The sequence below is a fragment of the Pygocentrus nattereri genome, chromosome 15, assembly GCF_015220715.1.
Source record: "Pygocentrus nattereri isolate fPygNat1 chromosome 15, fPygNat1.pri, whole genome shotgun sequence".
Lineage (NCBI taxonomy): Eukaryota > Metazoa > Chordata > Actinopteri > Characiformes > Serrasalmidae > Pygocentrus > Pygocentrus nattereri.
This window is the reverse complement of record NC_051225.1, coordinates 27,378,649-27,400,569: the sequence shown is the minus strand read 5'-3', so window position 1 is coordinate 27,400,569 and position 21,921 is coordinate 27,378,649. Positions and strand designations below refer to the sequence as shown.

The 21,921-nt window shown below is 40.9% G+C and overlaps 1 protein-coding gene across 1 annotated transcript in view; it reads left to right on the top strand.

Moving 5' to 3' along the window:
* Positions 1–1,214: 1,214 nt before the first annotated feature.
* Positions 1,215–21,921, top strand: part of sptbn1 (spectrin, beta, non-erythrocytic 1) — a 114,676-nt gene continuing 93,969 nt past the window's right edge. The window contains exon 1 of the mRNA XM_037545588.1: positions 1,215–1,320. The gene's annotated coding sequence lies outside the window, so the exon portion shown is untranslated. The remainder of the gene's footprint in view (positions 1,321–21,921) is intronic.

Below are 21,921 nucleotides of genomic sequence, written 5' to 3'. Positions count from 1 at the left end.
CCAGCGAATACTTTTGGAAATATAGTGTATCTTGCAAAGCAAACTATGCCTATACTTTTCAAACTCATTTAAGTGTTTATAACTAACTGCATTTCATTTTCACTTGTTTGAAAAGGGGACTGATGGTCTACTAACCACCTCAGCAACACACCATCAATAGTTCAGCTCTGATGAGCACAGGGTGGTGTGTGCTTCTGTACCTGTGAACTGAGTTCATCCTGCAACTTTGGGAAGAAACCAGTACTGTAGAAATAGGCATGTGTGACTTTTTGAGGTATGATTTATGACATAGTTAGATAAATATGTTTGATTCATAATGTAAAATTACCATCACCATCTGATGGGGCAACACATGCCCCCCCAGCTTGAATGGCACCCATGTGTAAGAGTGACCAGTTGTTGGGCAGGCTCACATAGCCTTGGTCAACCCATTAAGAAGTCCACTGCTGCTCTATACGCCAGAGCAATGTCTCATGAAATATGAATGCATTATGGATGCCTGGTCCATGAACACAAATTCAAGCTGGTCAGCTGATTTAGGACAATCAGGAGCTTTAAAAGCTTAATGGATAGAGTGGACCTACACTCATTCTCCTCTTTACGGTCTTCAATCTGTGCAGAGTGTAATTTGCACATATGGTAAAAATCAGGGGACATTATTGCACTTGTGTTCTATTTAATATTATTCTCTTTCATAACAACAGCACCAACAACATAATACATAGTATTGTTATTTATTCCTTCTTTATTCTCCACTTATTTCCTTTTATTTTAATTTTAACTTAGTTTATTATATAAACTATATATGTTATAGAATATTTAGTCTATTTATATTTAATAAACTGACCAATCCTCACCCCAGCTGCGAGCTACTCGTGTTTTTAACCTGGACTGGACCAGCGCGTCCAGCTCTGTAGCTGTCTAGCCCCGCCCCTTCCCGCTCAGTGCAGCAGTGGCACTGCTGAGACGCGTTATTAGTTACCCCACCCGTATTCCGACAAACCCCTCCCTCCTGCACTACGATTGGCTAGTAGTTTATATTCACAAGCAAATGTATCCCTATCCACCAACACAGAGAACCAGAGCCATCTCTACATGGCTCTGCTGAATGCGAACTAGTAGCCAATCAGTGCGCAGGAGGCCCGATAGGACTAGCCAATCAGAGTATAGGAGGGCGAGACTTGTCGGAATACCGGTGGGAAAAAATCCCATAACGCTGCTTGGGGAGAGAGAAGGAGGCAGTGCGGATTCCGCTGCTTCGGCCAGCCTTCTCGATTGCCTGCTGTAACGCGGTGAAGTTCATTGCTTATTCTTCGATAGGTAAGTGCGAATAAAATGACTCACGGTTTGCAGAAAGCTCCGGGCGGACGGGCGTGCTCGGTTTGTGCCCTGTGATGCGGCTGCGTGTGGAAAGAAAAAGCCCTTTCTTGCGGTAGAGGTTGGAGAGACAATTTGCTAGTTTGCGTCAATGAGATCAATCTGAGTCGATACAGTGATTGCATGTAGTCTACCTGTTAAAACGGCTAACGGCCTGTTTATCGTCCATTAATCTCAGACATGTGTTGGTCGTTTTTCCCAGGCTTGTATATTTAACTGTATTTGCGAGGTCTTGCGATCAGTCCTGTAGTCTGGCCTGATGGTTGTGCAGTAACGGTACAGTAGAATGGATGCAAACAGGCGTGGTCGGATCCAGGAGCTGCTGTAGTTGTTATTGAGAGGGCGTGCTGTCTTTGGCTAAAACAACACGGCAGCCCTTTAGAATTGTTTTCCTTTCCTCGTTATATGCAAATTCCCAGTGCCACTTTTATGCGCGTTTATATGCTGCTGTATTTCTCTCTCTTTTTTTTATTGTGCTTAATTTCACATCAAAGGCGAGTCCTTTTTCACTCACCACCGTTTAGCACCGTCGTGCAGTAGTTACCAAACAGTTTCCACACATGTGCATATCACACCTCCACCGGCGCCAAATGGCCTCAGAGCCCGAGTGTGAATGCTAAACCAGTCGTTTGTGATGGGAGGTCGGTGAATTTTATTTTATGATATCATTTTCATCTCAGTCTTTACCGCAGGAGATTTTCCGCCATAAAACATTCCTGCTCTGCGGAGCCAGTGTGCGTCTCTTCTCCCCGTAACCACCTTAACTAACTGGAACCATGGGCCTGGTGACGTCACAGCGCCAAGCGCCGGCCTCTTCAGCTCGCAAAGTTCGATTCCGGTTCGATTGTGCCGAACCGATTCTTTCGAACCGAATTTGACGATTCATCAGTTCACGAGTCAGTATGTCTGAGTTTATAACTAAAACGTATACATGATATATTTTTAAACCCAGAATAACAGCCCCTGTCATCCTGCCTCGTTTACAAATAAGGCTACATTAAAAGTTATCTGCTATTAGTTAGCTAACATTAGCTAGTTAGCCATATTTGTTAGGCTATGCCTAGGTGGCTAGCGAGGCTAACTAACTAGCTAACAGTACATCATGTTTTTACATAAAAATTCCTTACAAAAACGCTGACAGGTGCATTTCTAAGTAGAATGTAATTGTTTTTTAAAGGTAGTTCTGCAGATTTGGGCTCAGAAATCACGTTTGTAAACCACTTCTGGTGCTGCTACTGCCGATGTTGCATCGCCAACGGCTAATTTTTTCAACATTTTCCAGACGTGAGAAACTCCTGCTCCTGTTTAGAACAGTAGTGTCCAACAGTAGCTGCCGTACTTGAAAATCAAATGGTCCTAAGTATGCATTGTGAATTTTTGAGTGTACTTGACTTTGTTGCTTGTGACTCACACTACATACTCAAAAACTAGTTAGTGTTAGTACTAAATGTGCAATTGGGACACATCCATGTTCTCATTTCCTCTATATTCAATGACATTAAATTCAGAAAGTGAGTCTCATCTTCTGCATGTCTGCTGTTTCTGCATGATAATGGAGATAAACATATAAAACCAAAAAAGTATTTTATTAAAAGGCTTCAGCTTTTACAAAAGGCTCAATACCTCTTTTCTTTTCTTATATCAGCGTTGATAAAGTACCCTTGAGTGTTGGGTACTGATACCAGTCCTGCTTTAAAAACTACTTAGCTTTGAAATGACCTGTTTTTAACCATACTTCACTGAAAATGAGAATCTAAAAGTGCTTGTATTACTAAATACAAACTTTCAAGACACACCTTATTTCAGGCTAGATTTGTTGCATGACTGGGCTGGATTAAAATAAAAATAAATAAATAAACAATAAATAAATCAATAATAATAATAATTGTGTTCATGTTGGGCTTTTGTCTTTTTTCCACTTCCAATATCTGATCTATCAGTCTTTGCTGATATCGGCCAATACCGATACCTGTTATTGGGTTGGACTGATCTCTGTTCAGCTTAAGACTTAGTTTTGACTGATTTGGGCTGGAGTCAGTTTGATGGATTTATCGCTTGCAAAAAGAATTGTAGCAGAATTATAAGAACATATGTTTTTTCCACAATGTGGTATAAAGTTTCTATAATTATCCATAATCTAAGCTCCAACTGCTGCACGTCTACCTTTTAGTATTCTGTAATACTTTATTTAGTTCTAAAAATGATGAATAAAAAAATACCTGATTTATTTGCTGGTCAGATAGTGCTACTAAGCTAAGCTGACTCCCCTCAGCATGACAGTTGCTGTTTTATTTCATTTGTTAATGGTTGGCCTGGGAGGAGGGATGAGGGATTTGAAGGTGCTAGGAAAGATATCAAACCTGTGACTCTTTAAGGAACTCCAGATGGTTGGTTCCAACCATGGTGCTAACCGAGGCACCCTGGAGAGCTGAGGGTATTTTGTGGGTTTTACCTCAAGTTCACACCTCTTGTATTAAAAGAGCTCACAGATATCGGCTTGAGGAGCTCCAGGGTGAATAGTAACAGTGTATACTTAATAACAGACACTTGCTGTAGTGTAAAATAGTTGTGCTGAAATGGTGAAATAGAATGTTGGTGAACTATAGCAAGTAGGCTGGACTACAAGATGGTTATTCAAGGGTTCTCAAGTAAGGAGAATGGTTGTGTTTAGAGCCATGAGTTATATATAGAACCATTTTATACTCAAATTGTTCTTTGCATGCTGAAATGGTTTTGCAGATTGATGGAGAATTATTTTGTATATGATTCTATAAAAACCTTTTAAAAATGGTTCTAAGCAGCACCAAAAGAGTTGTTCTATCATTACAATGTCAGTCCTTTAACAGTAGATTGGCCCTGTTTGTTGCTATATAGAAGCATTTCAAAAATGTTATATACAGAGCTATATATATAACACATTCTGTATCAATCTGAAGATCAATTTTACCATGCAAAGAATCATTTAACCCCTTAAAAGTTTTATTACATGCCTCCACAACTCAACAATCGCTTAACCAGTCCCTGTAGTTAAGTCTGGGATTTTAAGGGCTTAAGCATGAAGTGGTTCTATGTAGAACGCATGGTTCTTGTGTATCTTCACTCCCCAGTTATTTTGCCTCTTAATGTCCACCTCCTACATGTTTTGTAACTTCAAAGAAATGCAGATCATGATTCTGCTTTGTGTCCCAAGATGCAGTATTTGGACCTGGTCCATGGACTCATGGACTCATTCCAACCATAATAGACTTCATCCCTTCGCCGTGGTTTAAGGCTATGCTATACAGCCACTATAAACTAACATGCTTGCTTTTTTTTGTCTGCTTCATACATATTAGCTAAATTAAAAATGCACCCTGTTTTATTTTTATAGCCTTACATCAGAGTATCGAGACCAAATAAGTACCAGCTTTTGTTCTGGTTGTGCTTTAATTTCACACTTTTACTGCACCACTTTAGGAAGCCTGGCATTTACCACTTCAGCGCTTAAGTGTACTTTCCAATTAGATTTCTTCGCTTTATAGATCAGTTCCTGTGCCGACCTGATCACTCTTTGCAGACAAACTGTCTCCTTGTCCTCAAGGGTGGGGTCACCTTGTATTGGAGAAATGCTGCAACTACAGTGTATGTGTAATGAGGTGGTGGTGTATGTTCACATCCCTGAGGGAGGTGGAAGAGTGTGGCGCATGTGTGCTCATGGTAGAGTGCATGTCAGGGGACCGGGATATTTGTGCGATTATTAGGCCTAGTACAAGATCTGTCCCACAGCCAAGCATGTTTGTGCTCTTGACTATGTGTTTTTGCTAATGACGTGTTTTGTATGCATGTATTTGAGAATACAAAACCACAGACTTCTGTATTTGGGATGGGAATTTCTCTTCAATTTAGATTCCAGGATTATAAAATAGTTCTCAATGCATGTAAGTTTTTGATTTCTATAGCTTGCATTTTGATTTTTCCCTGTATTTTCACTAATAAGTAGTATTAGCTTCAATGAACCTCAACACAGGCTGCACACTTGCAAAGTCTGTAGGCCTGTTTCACCATGAAAAATTTAAAAAGACTAAACTTCTGCTTTTTAAGAAGCATTTTTGCCTAATAACACCACTACACTGTTGTTTCTTTAGGAATGTTTTCAGTGTTATGTTAGGACAGTTGTACAATCACTTACCCAGACATGTTTTATTAGTAGTTGTAGCAGTTCTACCCTAAATCTAGAGCTGAATATTACTGGAGTAGCCTGTTCGAAGTTTGCTAAGTTGTTTAAACAACATTGTTAAACAAAGACATTTTCTTAGGTAGGGTGTGTTTGCTGTGGTTTTGTGACTGCAAACTTGCATGTCTTGTAAAGGTCCTGCGTTTTTTCCGGACTGTGCCGAAGCGCTTTAGAAAGTCTCCGGATGCATGTGCGTTTATTTTACAGGAGGTGAAATGCAAAGTCTGTGTAAAAAAAACAATTATGAAAGTTTGTATATCGATTCAGAATCTTTCATGAGGGAATTGTGATCCATCTAAGAATCAGTTACTTGATTCTTTGACGGCCCTTATTTCCACTAATGCACCAGTGAAAATGTAGAACCTTATCTAAAAGCTGTGAAAAGCTGTGTGCTATTTAAAGGGAGGAACAGAACAAATAAACAATTGGCGAAAACCAGTTAGGCCCATTTTGGGCTGACATCCAGTCTGCTGCTTGTTGCTATGCAGTTTGTGCAGTTACTGTACACGCTGGGTTTCGTTGTTGTTTACAGTCTCTCCATAATTGGTCATAATCTGTCTTTTTGATACTTAAAGTTGTTTTGTGGTCTGGAAGTACAAATTCATCACAGGGCTGATTTGTCATGCAATAATAAATTATGAGACATTGTTTGCTATTTCTGTGTCCACTATACATGTTCACTCTGTAAGAGCCCTGTGTGGTCTTACCCTATTATTACTGGCTACCTGTTGGACAGGGTGCAGTTTAATTAGTTTCACAGCACAGACAGTGTTAGAGCGGGACAGGTGGCAGGAGGTTTGGGGGGGGGGGCAGTGTTTACCATCTGAGTTCGTTAAGGAGGGGAATTTTGGAGGGTGTGGAGTGGTCGAGGGCCAGCTGTCACAAGGGGGCAATGACAGGTGAGGGACACATGGACCCCATGGGTGGCTCCCAGGGTGACAGGGAAGGGACAGAAGAGGGGGGGCACGCATGGGCCTGCTTTGAAGGCATTTGCACAAGCTTTCTTCTACCAGGCCAAGCAAGGCAAGCATCTCGGCCATGTTCGCCATGTTTTCCCAGCTGCCTCTCTCGGGACCGCCTGGAATTTCACATTTTATTTTTGGGTCCAGCGTCTGAGAATCTTACAACGCTCTTGCATAGTTTGTGGCTGGGGGCACCGAGGGCCTTTTTTCTGCTCCTGTTGTTCATATGGAAAATGGCTAAATCCATTTGTGACCTCAAAGGAAATCAAACTAATTACATTTTCCACTCGAGGCCATGAGCCCATGTGTTTGGATAGAAGCAGCGGCAAAAGTGCTTGCATTATGATCTGATCGCAGTGTTGTGCTCATTTGGTGATCAATACCATGGAAAAATTTGCACTCAGATGAATTCTGATGGCCAAATCATCCAGACTCACTGTGTGCTATGTAACCTTATTTCCACCACATTGACACAACATTATGGTATTATATATCTTATTATTCAGATTTTCTCACAGTATTACCTCTTAAACTACAGGGTTATCGTTCACTTATTAATCTTAAGACTAATTACGATACTAACTTTACAGTAACTGTTGAATTATCATAACGCTGGTATGTTGTTATGTAGTTATGAGGGTGAGGAATTGGCCCATGTATAAGTTTCCAGAGATAATAGCTGTATTTGCTTAGTGTAATTGTAAATATAAATATGAAAAGGAGTTCAGCTTTGTTTTGTAGTTTAAACAGACATATTGAAGTGAAATTCGTCTCTGAGAAGAAGAGATATTTCTGTGCTGATTGCAGTTGTCGGAGCGGAGCCATAGCTGACGTACTCAAGGCTGTCTGAGCCCAAAGTGAATTAGAGGAAATGAGAGAGACCCTAAGGGACTGGGTGAGGCCTACAGCCCCAGACCTCTCTTTTCTTCTCCTTTATCTTCTCTTCTCTTCTCCTTTCTCTTCTCTTCTCTCCTCCTTTCTCTTACCTTTCTTATCCTCTTCTTTGGTCTCTTCTCATTTTGTCTCCTTCTTCTCCTTGCTTTCTCTTATTGTTTTGTCTCTACTTTCCTCCTGTTTGCTTTCTCTTTCTTCTTGTCTTTCTTCTCATTTTCTCTTCTGATCTCTTCTCATGTTGTCTCTCTGCTCTTGTCTTCTCTTCTCTTGTATACATTGTGACTAGCACATCACTTACCTTCTGTCTTTTTACATTTTTACCTTCTTGATGAAACAGCAGTGATTCATTGTCAGGCTGTACAACAATAATGCATATTTTGATTTCTACTGTGAAATAAAAAGTCTGATGAAAACACTCAGTTATATATTTAAACAGCCTTTCTACTTCATTTTTTTCAGTGTAGGACTTTGAAACATAGTTTGTCCAAGCATAGCCCTCTATTGTTTGGCTTTTTTAACCAACTCTATTTACTCCTCTAAATCATCACTGGATTACTCGATTCCTCATACAGTCGGCAGTGACAGCTCTAAGCACATAGTCTGTATCATCACTATCATCAAGAGAAGATCTATGACATTTCACAGAATGTCTTCCTCACACTCTGAACGCTTCCTCCAGCCCCCCAGCTGTATTCCACAGCTCTGTTTATACAGTTTAAACACAGCTTGTTATCCACCCATCCATCCCCATCCGCCCCAATCCTCCAGCTGGATGGATGGACACAGCCTGGGCTGGATGGTCAAAGGTGCACAGCTGTGTGACAGCGCAGGCCTTGACCCTGATCCAATAACTCATCCAAAACTCTGCAAAAGGCCCAGACCTCTGAAGAGCAGCACATGGCCGAGGCTGTGTGAGTGACGTCATGTTGCTAATTCATGATGGAGATATTAGGTCCTGCTGAATAATCCCTCCAGCACAGAGGTCAGTGGGGAGGCTAGCTGTTTGCCACAGTGTGAGTAGGGCTGGGTGTAGCCTGATACAGAATGGTTGGAGACTGGAGGCAGTGTTTCAGTGTAGCTCATCAGTGAGGAGGCTACCTGTTAATCGTGGAGGTGCTAGCGTAAATTAGGCTAGGTGTGCTGCTAATGGCTGATTGGGAACTGGAAGTTGCTGCTAGCTTTCAGTTGTCGTGCTTCAAATGAACTGACCCAGATAGCAAGCTTATATCAGTCCGCTAGCTTGATAAGGTTGGCACCCACTGACCGCATGCCAGGGGTTGTCCACCTTCAGACGACCCAAATTATTGTCCTGCATACGAGATCTTTCAAGACCAGTGCACAAAGCCTTTTATTTTAGAAAATAAACCAAAACAATTATTACAAAAACATTGCTGTGCAAAAAGCCAGTGGGCCTCCAGCGTTGTCGTCAGTGGCCTCTTGCTATCTGGGGAGGCAGTAAGACTATTGGTGAGGTTAACTGTTAGCAATGGAAGTGCTAGTATGAGTGGTGCTAGGGGACAGACTGATATCGATTGGTCAGGGACTAAAGGTTGTTGTTAGTGTTCAGTAGTGGTGCTTCAGTGTGAATTAAGGTCAGCAGCTAGGCTAGCCCTTAACATAAGTGGAGATGGGTTTAGACCTGTAAGTTACAGCGGATGGAACAGTTTAACTGAGGCATTGATGTGCACGCTAGCAGGCACTCAAAGATCTTGGTGGTTCTTATGGATAATGTGTTGAGTTTCCTGAAGTGCTTAATGTTGGCCATAATGGAAGCAGGGAAGCCATAAATTGCATTTCTCTTGGCAACAATACAATGTCATATTGCAATAATTGATGATTAGTGGAGGCTTTGAACTTCCCATGAGTTCAAAGGAAAGGTGTGGTTCTGTGTTGTGAAATTGACCATTGTTTTTATTGGGAACTCCCGAGGAAGCTTTAGTTCAAAGGCGTGGCTTTAAACAGACACTTCCTAGCTGCATCTCCGTATCCCAGCAGAACACTTTTCCATAAGCCCAGGAGTCCATGTGGGCTGGCAGATTGTGCTCCAGTGGCTGATAAAGGTGTAACAATACAGTGATTCTGATAAATGTGTGAGTTTTGATGTGTGATTGATCCAGTATACATAGACACATATCATAGAGCTATTTTGTTTTGTTTTAGATCACTTTCTGAAGAAAACATCTTTTCTGCAGAGTCATAACCATCATCTTAGGTTGTTCATTCAGAGCTCAACAAACCTTGTTTTAGTAGTGTTTATTGTGATACACTGAGAATGAGAACTGTGCCGGTGCTAATATCCTATAATTTTTGTGTATATATTTGACAATTTCAACAGATAAATGTTCACAAAATGTAGCACTTAAGATTAAATCTACCTGAATTAGCATTATAGGATAACATTAATATAGTAAAATTAACATATTTTATTTTTTTTTCTGTGTTTTGTCTTGAGTTGAATATGTTGGAAAAAATTCAACATGTAATTTAACCAGGGGCATCCAAATGGTTGCCTACAGCTGTATTGTAGGGGCTACTACTCGCGACTGGAGCGAATCCACAACGGACAGGCTTTAAGTCACTCAATGGGGTCTAGCCCTTTAAGAGACTCGAGGGGGGAGGCACTAATTGGTTTTAGCTGAGTTGTTGTTTTGGAAGCGAGTTGTGAGTTTCGTTTTTGTCTCGTTGAATTAAAGTTTTCCCTCCACAGGATTCTCCACTAACTTGAGCCTCCTTACTTCACGACCCGCTTCAGTATATTCAATATATGTGATACATAGTAAAGACTATGTTATCCAGATACACAATTAAGCCAATTTTCATATAAGCCAGTTGTTTTTAGATTGTATTCTCTTTTTACAGATACAAAACATCTGCAATATCATATCGACAGTCCATCACCATATTTGGGTACAACAGTGTTACTTTTCTATTTGGAACGGTGGCAGTACATTGGTGTGAATATAAGAGAGAGAGTGGGATCAGGAGAGGGAGAGGGGTGGAGGCCAAAAGACCAAATCAAGCTGTACAGACCAGCCCTTTGCCTTGATATGAGAAACACACTGTAGACACGTAATTCATTTGTGATCGATTCCTGGCCTCTACCCACTCTCTTTGTCTCTCTCTCTCTCTCTCTCTCTCTCTCTCTCTCCCCCCCCTCTCTCCCCACCTTGGACTGGCTGAACTTGGGCAGCTCGTCATCTGAGGCGATAGTGATCTCATCTTCAAAGTCCTGGGAGGAGGAAATTAATTAGAAAAGTCTGTGTTCGCCTCACGTATCAACAAACACATCTTTGGGGGTGTTGTTCCAACAATTGCATAATCAGACCGTTTGAATTTGGAGAAAGGTGTCTGTCATGTGTGCAATAGTACATGCCGTGTTCTTTGTACCGGAAAATAATCTACCGTTTAAGAACCTCAGAATGTCCTGTTTGTGCCTTCCAGCCTTTTAAAAGTGTGTTGGATTATCTTTATCTTTATCTTTCAGGGGTTTGCCATGATGTCAGACGTGTAAGCATCTGAGAGCTCAAATCCACCATTCGCCCTCAATTTGGGGTTTTAATTAAATGCAATAGCAGTTAAAGACGCTGACACTTCAAGCTGGAGTCTGAAATGTTCCAAGCAGTCTTTCAAGGTCACGGCTGCAATCTGTAATCCAGATTTGAGAAAGCTCTTTCTCGTTCTCTCTCTCTCGCGCTGTCTTTCTCTCCCCATGTCTCTCTACTGTCTCGAGTGGATACAGTGCAACCACCCCCCCCCCCCTCTCCCCCTCTCTCTCCATGACATTCTTGGTTGTTTTTCTCATTATAGTGACCTGCTCTGCTGGCCTCAGTGCTAGCCCTGTTTTTACAGTTGCACCATATCCACCAGAGCTTCATAGCAGAGTTTGTGTAATAACGAGTGCTTTCCAGTTCCCCTCGGGATAAACGAATGCCGTCTTCATGTCTTGCAGATGTGCAGAAATGAGCAGCGTTTGATTCGGTACAATAAACATGTTGTAATTACCGTGTAATAAAGGCCTCGTCTCCCTTTCTCTTCTCCTGATTCTCGTTGACACAGCGTGGAAGTCGTTGAAGAGGCTTTGGAAAACATGAGGTCATCTCGAGGAGACACACACTTCCCAGGTCACTGGCCCCACTCCACTTATCTCCTCATTTTCCCATAGTCCTCCTACACGATGAAAGCAGGAAGTCCTGACCTGTGTCCCCACTGGGGGGACCTCAATGTGAACTCTCTGTTGTGAAGCCTGCAATGGCACTGTGGTCTTTGGCTGCTCCCCATGTACGATCCTGACCCAAAAGGGTCCTGGACGGCTGTTGAGTCATTTCATAAGCCTTCTGGTGAAGCAGTGTGTGTTAAGGGACCCTGCAATGATTTGATTTGGCTGAGATGCTTTTTTATAGCATGTTTTCTTTCCAATTTAGTCCTTCTCATTTCTGCCCACTATCTAGATCTATCCCTCACTCAGTGCTACCACGCTGGGAAGTAGGCAAGTTAAGCCTCTTGCAGTTATTGCGTAATCACCTGATCCCAGTTATTTCAGCTGACTGCAGTTATTTGCCACAGTTGTCGGTTTTTACAATCGTATATTTACATTGCAACAAACAGTTTGAATTGTGAGTGTTTTCATCATTTCGGTTAAGACCAATACAGAATAATTGAAGGAAACCAGAGGAAAACACAAGTATCCTATAAAAACTTTGTCATTTTGGAGCTTCTAAAAGCTAGGAAGCAAAACTGTCAGCCAATTTGGCCACTTTAGGCTTTTGTTAAATCCATACAATTATTAATCACAATTATTTCTTTGCCAAATAATTATCAGCTAAATGATCAAGATCATGACAGGTCTACAAGAGGAGTTTTCAAACCTCCGCTAACAAAACATCACTTGATGCATGGAGGAGAGCTCTAAGTACCAGTTCTGTTCTGCTGGCTAATAGATGTCCACTATGACGGGAATCGTGCTGAGTGGTGGTGTAGAAATGTTCTGCTTTGTAATGTGTTTAGTGTTGTGTTATATGTCATTATATTCTGTTTTGTGTGTGCCTGTACTGTGACTGTATTTAGAACATTCTTCTGCCTGTTCTTGTTTATCCCTACATGGTCATGTCTGTCACACTCACTTGTCATGTATAGGCTGAGCCTAATCTTGGCATCAGTCCTGCTATACAACCGCATCATCCCAGTGTCTTACAGGCTGGCTAGGTGTCTGGTACCTGCACGCAAACGAATAAACTTCACTTCTCCAGACATATGGCTGGTCCCCTGGTTAAATTAGTGTTTGGATTCTTCAGTGGCCGGAGAGGGAGGTCCAATCTGCTCAGCAAGTGATAGCGAGGCCAGTAACGCTGTCCTGGACTCTTGATCAAATATGGCTGTGGCATCACGAGTGACTGAACTTCTTAAGAAAATGATTCAATCTCAAATTGCACACAATTCAGTTATTATTGACATGTTTATTTTGGTATGAGTCAGAACTATTTACACAGCATTGTTGTTGTTTTTGAGATTTTAAAATATGAAAAATTGAGTGTGATGTGAGTGCAGGCTTTCCTAAATATTATAACCGTTTAGGATAAGTTTCTAACCACAGTCATCATTAAGGTTGATCCATTGTGATCAATTTTACACCTCTGCTGTGTGGCTGTGTGTATGTGTGTGTGTGTGTGTGTGTGTGTGTGTGTGTGTGTGTGTGTGCGTGTCAGCCTAACTGGCGCTGCTTTACTGCCAAACTCTCGTCTGCCAGAGTTGTGTTTGGAGCTTGTTGTGAAGAGCCCTCAGCACTGTAATTTATCCCCTTCGCCTGCTCAGCCTGTGACAGTGTTAGTCTCTGAAGAAAAGCATTTAGGTCTGCATGATCAATTAAACCATCACAGAGGGGACTGATTCCAAATGGTAAGAAACAAAAAGGAAATGAATGAATTATTAATATTTTTAAGAAATCTATGCACATCATAATTCTGTATTATCTGTTTGTGTTATACGGTCAGGAGACTGTTTTGGGTCTTTAGTTCTTCTGCAAAGAGCAAAAGCTACTGGCTAACAGAATGATCAACATTTGTTTATCACTAAAGAATCAAATGTACTTAATTCTCCCTTTAAATGCAGTTGATTGGTCTAAAGTTTGATTCTTTAGGTTTGCGTTGGAGCTACAAATCTTATGATGCTAACAAGTGATGGAAACCTACCAACCCGGATAGTGAGCATATAATGGTCCTCTGCTAGATAAGATTGACATCCTCTACTAATCCACCCTTGAACCATCCCAATAATTGTCCTGCAAAAAAAGCTCTAAAGTTTTAATCTATTCTAACCAATTTTATATGCACAGTGTCTTTTATTTGGGAAAATAAAGTATTTATACATAGAAATATTACAAACAATTAAAAAGAATACTAGGTCTATTAAAATTATTCAGTTGAAATGTTGTTGCTGTTATTGCTGGTTAACACTTTATTTATGATATTGCCTTTAAATTATTTACTAAATAAATAACAAAGGCCAAGAAAAGAATAAAATAAAGGCATTTGGACCATGAGTTGCATTTTACCTGATGCTCTGCTCAACCACCAGTGGGCTGCTTGGCAAACGATGAGCACAAAGCCAATGGGCCTCCAGCTTTGCCATCAGTGGGCCAACAGTGACCTACTGTCCTGTTGATATTGGGGAAGTCATATCATGCTTGATTAGGTACACAAAACATTTGTGTTATAGCTATAAGCAGTAGCATTGGCCATTAAGAAGCCTGAATTAAGAAGCCCCACACAGTGCTCTATTTTTATAGATAAAGTATATCTGAGATTATTGAACAACTTGCCGCAGGCAAGTTTACACGATGCTAACTCGCCACATTCGGATCGTAGCTCCAGTACAAAGCTAAAGAAGCACACTTTAGACTCTAAACATATCTCGCCTCTCTGTCTGTCTCCCACCTGCACGCACCCACTCCTCGCTGTGTGCTCTCTGCTCTCTCTCCATCCTTTCTTTGTCGTGCCCAGCAGCAGCCTGCTGCAGGTACTCATCTGTCATCTGCTGTCGTCTGACTGTTCCATTTAGCATCTGATTAATGTGGCCTAGCAGCCTTTCCCCGTACTGCAGCACTCACTGCAGCAGGAATATAGACAGCAAGGAGCTCAGATTACAGCAGTGCTGGGTTACCAGTTTAAATGATATACTGTGGAATAAATTCCAGTGATAATCACATCATTGCGGTTTTTTAATAATTATTTGTATGATTACTGTCTTTTAAAAAGTGACATTGGAAGTAAACGGCCTATTGCTACAGTCTCTCTGCAACAGGATTTGCATATTTATAATCTGAATAGTAAACAACAGTAGAGCAGGTGATGATTTCATATTTATTTGTGCTCAAATAGATCTTTTGGTGCTATTAACACATACAGAGAGTTACCCATAAGACACGATACCACATGGCTTGAGCTGAAACTTTTAACCTGAATTGAATAAAGTGGAATTGAGGTATCTGATTGGGCGTGACTGGAGCCAATCACTTTCTCCCACCTGTAGGACAGTCCCTCATAGAAGGCCTCAGTAGAGGGCGCCATTGTGTACTTTGCTAGCTTGCAGAGTTTCTCAGATACAGTGTATCACAAAAGTGAGTACACCCCTCACATTTCTGCAGATATTTAAGTATATCTTTTCATGGGACAACACTGACAAAATGACACTTTGACACAATGAAAAGTAGTCTGTGTGCAGCTTATATAACAGTGTAAATTTATTCTTCCCTCAAAATAACTCAATATACACCCCTAAATGTCCAAATTGAGCACTGCTTGTCATTTTCCCTCCAAAATGACATGTGACTCATTAGTGAGTGTTACTAGGTCTCAGGTGTGCATAGGGAGCAGGTGTGTTCAAATTTGTAGTACAGCTCTCACACTCTTTCATACTGGTCACTGAAAGTTCCAACATGGCACCTCACATGTTGCGCTACATGAAGATGGCCAGGGCTACAAGAAGATTGCCAACAACCTGAAACTGAGCTGCAGCACAGTGGCCAAGAACATCAAGCGTTTTAAAAGAGCAGGGTCCACTCTGAACAGACCTCATGTTGGTTGTCCAAAGAAGCTGAGTGCATGTGCTCAGCGTCAAATCCAAATGCTGTCTTTGAAAGATAGGCGCAGGAGTGCTGTCAGCATTGCTGCAGAGATTGAAGAGGTGGGGGGTCAGCCTGTCATTGCTCAGACTGTACACCGCACACTACATCAAATTGGTCTGCATGGCTGTCACCCCAGAAGGAAGCCTCTTCTGAAGTCTGTACACAAGAAAGCCCGCAAACAGTTTGCTGAAGACGTCAACAAAGGACATGGATTACTGGAACCATGTCCTATGGTCTGATGAGACCAAGATTAATTTGTTTGGTTCAGATGGTCTCAAGCATGTGGCGGCAATCAGGTGAGGTGTACAAAGATAAGTGTGTCATGCCTACAGTCAAGCATGGTGGTGGGACTGTCATGGTCTGGGGCTGCATGAGTGCAGCAATGTTGGGGAGTTACATTTCATTGAGGGACACATGAACTCCAATATGTAGTGTGAAATACTGAAGCAGAGCATGATCCCCTCCCTCCGAAAACTTAGTTGCAGGGCAGTGTTTCAGCATGATAATGACCCCAAACACACCTCTAAGATGACCACTGCTTTATTGAAGAGGCTGAGGGTAAAGGTGATGGACTGGCCAAGCATGTCTCCAGACCTAAACCCAATAGAACATCTTTGGGGCATCCTCAAGCGGAAGGTGGAGGAGCGCAAAGTCTCGAATATCCACCAGCCCTGTGATGTCGTGATGGAGGAGTGGAAAAGCATTCCAGTGGCAACCTGTGAAGCTCTGGTAAACTCCATGCCCAGGAGAGTTAAGGCAGTTCTGGAAAAAAAAATGGTGGCCACACAAAATATTGACACTTCAGGAACTGTCTCTTAGGGGTGTACTCACTTTTGTTGCCGGTGGTTTAGACATTAATGGCTGTATATTGAGTTATTTTGAGGGAAGAATAAATTTACACTGTTATATAAGCTGCACACAGACTACTTATCATTGTGTCAAAGTGTCATTTTGTCAGTGTTGTCCCATGAAAAGATATACTTAAATATCTGCAGAAATGTGAGGGGTGTACTCACTTTTGTGATACACTGTATGAAATAGATGTTAAAGAGAATGAATTTGAGGTGGTCTTGTATGCCAGATTGAATGGATGTATTCAGTTCATAATCAGCATGAATCCCATTCGACTATTAGCCTGTTTTATTTTAAATTATTTTTATTTAACAGATCAATCGTGACTACGATCTGCTGGGAAAAAAAACACACATCCCTCAAAACGAGGGCTGATTCCAAATAGTGGCTCAAAGAAATCAGGCAAAATTATATGGCCTGGAATTCAAGACTAGTTAATGTAACATGTGTGGTGGAATAATTTCAGTGTATTAGTGCTTTTTAAGCGTTTTGAGTATACAGTATACAGTAGTTGAGCTGGTGATGATTCCAGATTTATTTGAACTGTAGATCTTTGTTGTAAAATAAAATGACTATAAATATGTCTCAGAAAAAGATGCCTTGAGTTCTGTAAGGACCATAGTTGGTGGCAGGAAATTCTGGAATTGAATAAAGATGAATCTGATTGAGTGTTGGTTGCATTCTCCACTGAAAGTTCCGCCTACATGACCCCCCAGAGAGTCCGTCCCCCAAAGCAGCCCCTGCTGCTAGCTTTAGCTATGTACTTCGCTACCTGGCCTTTTGTCTCTCTGATCTGTACAAAGAAATCTCTCAGAAAATGAACATTGATTCCAAACAGTGCCTTAAAGAAATCAGGCAAAATCATATTGCATGGAATTAGAAGCTGATAAATAAGTGCATGTTAGCTGTTTTTAAACATTATTCTCAAACTATTTCAAACCTTCTTCTATGAGAGTGAAATGGTATTGGGAAAGAGGAATGAGAGGAGGAATGAGGCGTGAGGGCTGGAAAAGACTGTGAGAGTTTCTGAGAGAGAGAGAGGGGGAGATGTCCAGGAAGAAGAACAGGGGGGAGATGAGTGTGAGAGTGTGAGTAGGAGTATAATGACATCCAGACTTTGCCACAGAGCCATGTGTGTTTTCCAGCATACGGTGTCCAGGTCCAAACGGGATATATTCAATTCCAGCTCCGACACTAGGGCGTGGTGAGGCAAGGTTTAAGAGCTTGGAGGCAATACCTTGTGAAGAAACGTGGCTGGAGTGTCTGTCTTGAAAATGCAAAGTTAAATTTGCATGTCCTTATTAAGAAGCTTGTGTTGCTTCTGTGCATTTTTGAGATAAACACGCTTTTGTACAGCGTACCATTCACTTCCCATTCCCGTTCAATCCATATATGGGAAAATAAGCTGTTTTGAGTTCATTATGGTTGTTGAATCACAACCACAAAACATTTACATATGACCACCCACTCAGTGTGCAGCACTTTAGCCCCATCCATTCATGTTGAAGTGATGCAGAGTATTGTTACTGCAGACAGTCTGTAGCTGTGGAGAAATTGGTCCTAGCTGTGCTGTTCCTGGCTGAATAAAAAGGATCTTTGAAGCTCTCCAGGACCCAGATGTCGGAAAGGAATGGCGGAAAATGTTTTTTCCCCTGAAGATAGCAGTTTGAAGTCCTTTTCAGACTTTATGTGGTTTACATACACTTTATACCCAAAAAATCCAAACGCAGTCCCAATCTAGTGTTTCTTCTGAAATCAAGGCTTTCACTAAGGTGTTTGCTGCTTCTTTGCTGCATTTACAGCCTCTACTCTTCCAGGAAGGCCTTAAACTAGATGAGGATTTGCTTGCAAACAGCAGTTCCACTGCTGCTCAGCCCAGTGCTGGGGGGCTTTATACCCCTCTAGCCAGCCCTTGGCATTGAGCATGGTGACCTTAGACTCATGTGCAGCTGCTTCAGAGCATTCCATTCCATTCCTTCCCATTCAGCAGTGGGTGCACCTTAAAGTAGCTGAATGTACTAATGAGAAGAGGGGCCTTGATACTTCTATTGTATTGGTTGATGTATTAAAGCTAGAATACAAGAAAAAATAGAATATGTGCCTTTTAAGCAATTCATCCCTGACTAAGCACAAGAGAGAGAGAGAGAGAGAGAGAGAGAGAGAGAGAGAGAAGGTGCCATTAAAAGCCAATGTAAACCATAAAGCACTTTACTCTGGCCTCGGTAGTGCAAATGTTTGGACTGTTATTAAAGATCTACTGGCAGGGACATCAGTCTTGACACCTGGGTAATCCCGTAATGTTTCTGCCCTCAGCATTAGAGAAGCTGTCTAATCTAGAAGAGTCTGAAAGTGAGAAATTTTATCTGCTAAGAGAACAATGGTGCATGTTAGAGAAGTCTTGTGGTCTTTATATAGCCCAGCCGTTTCTCCTCAGTGCTTCTCCTTCAGCTGAGTGGCCATCATCACTTGCAGCCGGGGAGGGACATGAAAAATGTGTTACATGTTTAATGGAACAGATGTAGAAGCCAGGTTTATGTGAGTGTATTGATGGAACAGAAGTTGGCCTAACGCTTATGTTAAGGTTATTTGATCTTTATCAGACCACAGATTTCCTTTTTGGACTTCAGTGAATTTTGCATGACACCACAGTATTACTTAACATTCAGTGATGTTCAGTGCAGAGTGACAATGCGAAAGGGGAAGGCAGTGAAACGCTATACAACACTGAAATAAATAACAAATACTGTAAAAAGTAACAAGAATTTCGCTTTCAAAAAGTTGCAGTTCCAGTTGTAGCTATAAAAAGGGCCTAAATGACTTCTGTACAGACTGACTATCAGTGTGTGGAACTTTAATATATATTTAATATATTATGTATTAGAACAAAACCTTGTACCTCCAAAATGGTAACTTTATAGGAGAAGGAAAAAACATACATTACTTTCAATGTAAATCAATGGAAGCAGACTTTTTTACAAGTTATTTTTGGCCATTTATTTTGGTCCATCCTTCATGAAATTTACATACAATATAAAGACCAACATGCATTTTCAATGTATGTCAAAAACTGAAAATCGACAAAAATGGAGACAAAAGCGATATGTATTTTTAAGTATTATTCTATTGTGTATATTTAATATGAATGACCATATACCAAGCACTGCTAATTTAAAGAAATTATACTCAGAATAGTGTTGTTGTCATGACCACTAGAGGCAATCCAAGTCAAGAGTTTGTAGTTCATTGTACGTTCATTATCATTCATTATACAGGACATGCATTAGTAAATATTTTTGTTTTAGAATGTAGTTTGTAAAACATAAAATAATTTTGAACCTAAAAGTAGTATTAATGACTATTATATTATTACTACTGCGATGGACTGGCGACCTGTCCAGGGTGTATCCTGCCTTCCGCCCGAAGTCTGCTGGGATAGGCTCCAGCATCCCCCCGCGACCCTGACGGAGAAGCGGCTTAGAAAATGGATGGACGGATATCATTACTATTATAGACTTAGTGCAACTTTCTGATCTGCTCTCAGCAGATGTTTAAATTTTGAAATCAAAGAAAATCAACAAACAAATAAAATTTAAATCAAGGAAAGATTCTCAGCTGGCAGTAACAGATTTTATCTAAACATGCAGAGAAAGAGCTGTTTTATTTTGCTTGAAGGCTTGTTGATATTCGATTATGATGGAAAAAACTGCCTCAGACGTAGGCTAGGCATCACACTCAGCTGGGCTCAAGAATTTTGGAGACAAAGACAAGACTGAGACGTTAATTGACTTGAGTGCTGTAACACTTTTCAGAACATAGTTTGTTTAACTATAAAAAGTTAGCTTTTTTTTTTTATAATATGGTGAGGAGGGTAATCCAGGTCCAAAAAGTAAAAACCCTCCCCAGGATTTTGTTCCAACTGCTAGACTTCTCTAATTTGCTCAAACCAGCAGCAAAGGTGTTCAGGCAGTTGGAACAAAATCCTGGGGAGGGTTTTTACTTTTTGGACCTGGAGCACACACCTCTACATACCACACACTGGGATAAAGGATGATTATCATAATATACCTTCCGTTTTTTTATATTGGCGCATGCATATGCCAAGATAAAGGCCTGTGTTTTGATCCAGGTCCAAATAAAGTGACATTTGACTGATCAGTCACTAAAATGACTTGTTACTGTTTTCATGCTAATAAATATTGACAATCCTTGTCTCTCCTTGATTAGGTTTTCAATAATCTTCAAGCCCAAAATCTCTGTGAAGGTTGAAGACGTCATTATTGCCTGTTAGAGGTTCTATGTTGTGGTCATCTCACTGGAATGTGGGTATCAGCAGCACCCCCAGTTTCTAAAAGAATTCAGAGGCCAAAGAGTGTCGACGCTACGCTGCTGGTTTTCCCACACTTCAAGCCTCGCTGACTCCGGTCTCAGTCTAAGTGGATCTAATTTTACTGCATTCCACAGTCTGACTGCACGAGTTAAAAACATCTCTTTTATCACAGAGCACAGAAGCTCTATTCACAAAAGACTGAGTTTCCCAAATTAGTCGCATTTCACTTCAGTGCATCTTGCTGGCGAGAACTCTTCTGAGTAATGTTGTCCTCTGCGTTCTTTGGATTTATTTCTCCAGTCCTCTTTGGGTGGACATAATGTCCAGTAAGTCTTTGTTACAGGGGTGTTTGGGGATAAGGGGGAAAACGCCTAACATTTTCCAGAGACTCAGGATGTGAGGTCATAATGAGGCTCATTCTCTAATGCGAGTGACATTCACAGCACATGACATCTCCAGCAGCTCTAACAAAAGACAGACGGCCAGTCGCATCATTTGTCCCTGTCAAGCTCCTTTTTCTCTTGGATTCACAGTAACCCACCCTTATAGGCCAGCTTTGGCCTGTAGGCGTGGGTGGAGTGGTGAAAACATAACATTACAATGCATGATACGTATCATAATTAGGGGTGGGCGATATGGCAAAGATATTCAGTTGCGATACTTTAAGACATTTTCACAATACATAATATGCATCATGATATTTAGTATTTCTGAGATTTAATAAGTTGGAACAGACAAACTAGAACCTGCAGTGCCACATATTAAAATTCTATAATAATACTACTACTAATACTACCAATAATAATAATAATAACAATAAACCTACAACTACAATGATTTTACTCAAAGTTAATATTTCAAATTGTACTGCAATCTAATTAAACAGGACTAATTATGTCTATATATGGAAATTTGTTTTGAATTCATTGCTTTTGTGATGTCACAATAACAAACATATTTACCTGAGCCGAATTACCCTACAGCAGTTAAAGCTCACCCATTCATACTAAAGCTCTAAGGACTGTTTCTTCCCGGACTGCATTTAGAAAAGAATGAGGCACAAAACTCAAAATCAGCCTTGATTAATACGTAATTAGGGCTGAAAGGCTGGCAATTTTAAAGAGCGCAATATTCAAATCACAAGAGCTGCAATTTCTGTTATAGCCTTAGAGGCTGG